Source organism: Cebus imitator, unplaced genomic scaffold, assembly GCF_001604975.1.
Source record: "Cebus imitator isolate Cc_AM_T3 unplaced genomic scaffold, Cebus_imitator-1.0 Scaffold266, whole genome shotgun sequence".
Classification (NCBI taxonomy): Eukaryota; Metazoa; Chordata; class Mammalia; order Primates; family Cebidae; genus Cebus; species Cebus imitator.
The window spans coordinates 2,471,147-2,474,714 of NW_016107581.1; positions in this window are offsets into that span (position 1 = coordinate 2,471,147).

Sequence of the window (3,568 nt, forward strand, 5' to 3'; positions counted from 1 at the left end):
GGGGGGTGGAAGCAGTCAGGCTCTGTGGCATGTGGCATGTGCCTGTAGTCCTACCTACTTGGAGGCTGAGGAGGGAGGATTGTTTCAGCACAGGAGTTCTGGGCTGTAGTGTGTTATGCTGACTGGTGTAGGGAGCCAGCCCCACACCCCACCCGTGGGTACCCCGAGTTCAGTGGCAACAAAGGAATTAGAAAAAGACAGATTAGGAGAGAAAGCAGGACCAGGGGATCATCACTTCTTTACTGGAGGCAGTGAAGGCCCCGATCTCTGGTTTCCACAATATTTACTGAACATAATGACTATTATCTGTAGTGCAGGTGGCAGGGTGAATCGGTGAAAGAAGGCTGTGCATCAAACATAAAATTGTTAACAGTGGCGGTTCATGTGAGTTTCTCAAAAGCTAAAAGGGTATGCTTAGCAATAGACAATGTAGCTGGTGGGCCTACAAGTCTGGTTACTTTGTAATGCTACAAAAGGTGTTTAAAGTCCTTGAGCACGTTATGTACTGTTACAGAGTCAAGGTCACTCTGCTCCTGGAACAAGAAGGCTTGGGGAAGTTTGCCTCCCCAGAGGCCTGGCAGTTTGCTGCGGTTTACTGTTCCCAGCACTTGCAGCCATTTTATGGAGGCACTCTGTGAGCCCTCCCTCCATTGCCGTTCCCCCCAACAACTGGGTGTCCATACTAAGTTTGGCTTCAATATGGTAACCTCCCAGGAGCGGGAGACTACCAGGTTGCCTGGCAAGGGGTGAACTAGCCTAAGGCTGGAAGTGGAGCAGGTCAAAGCTCCCATGTTGATCAGGAGTGGGAGCATGGCAGTGAATAGCCACTGTACACCGCCTAGGTGACGAAGTGAAATGCTGGGTGACACAGCGAATAGCCACTGCACACCAGCCTGGGTGACACAGTGAAACCCTGTCTCTGGAAAATAAACAAATACATAAATAGGAAGCAGCACAGCAGAAAAGTTTGGAAAAGTCACAAACTGGCAATGTGGAAGAGAAGGAAGGGCATTTTTTTGTTTGTTTGTTTTGAGATAGAGTCTTGCTCTGTAGCCCAAGCTGGAGTTCAGTGGTGTGATCTTAACTCACTGCAACCTCCGTCTCCTGGGTCCTGGTTCAAGCAATTCTCCTACCTCAGCCTCCCAAGTAGCTGGGATTACAGGTACGAGCCACCATGCCCAGCTAATTTTTGTATTTTTTAGTAGAGACAGGGTTTCACCATGTTGGCCAGTCTGGTCTTGAACTCCTGACCTCATGATCTGCCCACCTTGGCCTCCCAAAGTGTTAGGATTACAGGCACGACCCAATGCACTTGGCATTTTTCTTTTTATTTTTTGAGACTGAGTCTCGATTTGTCGCCCAGGCTGGAGTGCAATGGCACGATCTCAGCTCACTGCAATCTCTGCCTCCTAGGTTCAAGTGATTCTCCTGCCTCAGCCTCCTGAGTAGCTGGCCTTTTTCTTGAAAATTAGTCATTTGAATTTTGCAATAATTTCTGTAGTTATTAAACAGGCTATTGAATCCATCCACAGAACTTAAAATGTAATACTTAACAACAGGGTCTTAAATAAAATAAATGCCAGCTCTCTGATCTCACGGCCAACAACCTGAGATTCCTGCCATCTGGTCCCAGTTCAGGACCTTTGCACCTGCTGTTAACCCTCCCCGCCTCCCAGATCTTGCTTCCATCTGGCCTTTGTTCAAATGATATCAGAGGAGCCTTCCATTATCCCCCTTTATAAAATAGCCTCACTCTCACTTCCCATCCCTTTACTCTGCTCCGTCCTTCTTTATCATGCTAGTCACCATCTCAAATTATTATTATTATTATTTTAAGATAGAGTGTCGCTCTTGTCACCCAGGCTGGAGTGCAATGGTGGTGATCTCTGCTCACTGCAACCTCCGGCTCCTGGGTGCAAGCGATTCTTCTGCCTCAGCCTCCAGAGTAGTTGAGATTACAGGCTCACACCACCATTCCCGGCTAATTTTTGTATTTTTTTGTAGAGACAGGGTTTCACCATGTCGGCCAGGCTGGTCTCGAACTATTGATCTCAGGTGATACGCCTGCCTCGGCCTCCCAAAGTGATGGGATTACAGGGGTGAGTCACCGAGCCGGGCCCTCGAATTATCTTTATTCAGTTAAACGCTTTTATTGTCTCTCCTAAGTACAATGTAAGCCCAAGCAGAAGACTTTGCTTTAGTCACGTGCTGTAGCCCCCAAAGCCCAGACAGTGCTTAGCACATAGGAGATGCTCGATGAGCAGTTGTTGATTGAATAGATTAGACATCAACGCAATCAGGCTATTCACTTAGGGACTCTTTGCCAGGCGGCGGAGAGGTACGTTACATTGCTCTACGCAACACGCATGCGCGAAAAAGTCCGGGAAGCCTGATCGGGAAAGGGGCGGAGCATCAGAGAGAGTCTCGCGGACATAGGCGGTTTGGAGCGGAAAGCGGGAGGTGGAGGGGCGGCTTGGGGCTGAGCGCGCGCGCGCAGCGCAGACGCCAGCTCCCGGAGACTGAGGTACTCAAGGTGCCCGAGGGCGGGGTAGTGACCTCGCGCGTGCGCTGTGCCCGCGACGGCGCCTGGTCCTGGTGTGTGGGTAGTTCTTGGCCTCTCGCGGCGCGTGCGCAGTGGTGACGGCGGAGGGATTTGAGGCCGAGATCCACCCCCTGCTCCAGTCGGTGGCCGAGGCCGCGCGAGTTGTTGAGCAGCGGCCTTGTGCGCTCGCTGCGCGGGCGAGGCAGTCAGGCAGACGCGGACGCCCTCGGAGTGGAAGCCAAAGCAGGAGTTCTTGTTGCTGAGGGGCCGCCGCAGCCGCCCCGAGCCTCTGGACCGACGCCAGACCGAGGAGGGCGCCGCGCGGCGAGTGAGTGTGGCCGAGTGGTCCGACGGGGTGCGGGGCCGCTACCCACAAGCCCCTGCGATGGGCCCCAGTCCTTTTCCCTTGCAGCCAGGCCCCCTTGCCGTGTCCCCTGCTGCAGGTCCCTTCTGCATCCCTTTCCCGAAACCCGAGTCCTCTGGGCACCCACGCCCGCTTCCCACAGCGCCCTCGGTCCCCTACCCACAGGCCCTTGCGGTGTGTGGCCTTTTTTCTTTTTCGTCTTTCCATGTTGTCCTGGACCCTTACCCATAATTCCTTTCGTCTTAGGGGGGCCCAGGTCTGTTACCCACAGGAGCTTGGCTTTGGGGCTTCGCTGCTTATGTTTCTCTTCTTTGCTCGGAGACTTCCGACCCCCAGGCCCCTGCAAAGCGCATCTCATAATTTGTCCTCCAAGGTACGAGACGAGCAGCCACAACTGCTCTGGGCCTCCTTCCTCGGGTCCTTGATTCCCCCCCAGAAATCCCCGGGGAACCTCTCCGCCCCACTGCTCGTGGCTCAGGACTCTTGAGACCTCACTGCTCAGGAACCCTTTTCCAGCCTTTGTTTTTTGGTTCCTTTACTGGCCTTTCACCTCCACCCCCACGAAGAGATACCCTTTTCTCTTCTAGCGTAGGACGGTTCTCTGCCCTTACAGAGCCTCTTCGAATTCTGTGACTTTTCTCCTGTTTCCTCTCTCTCTCTCT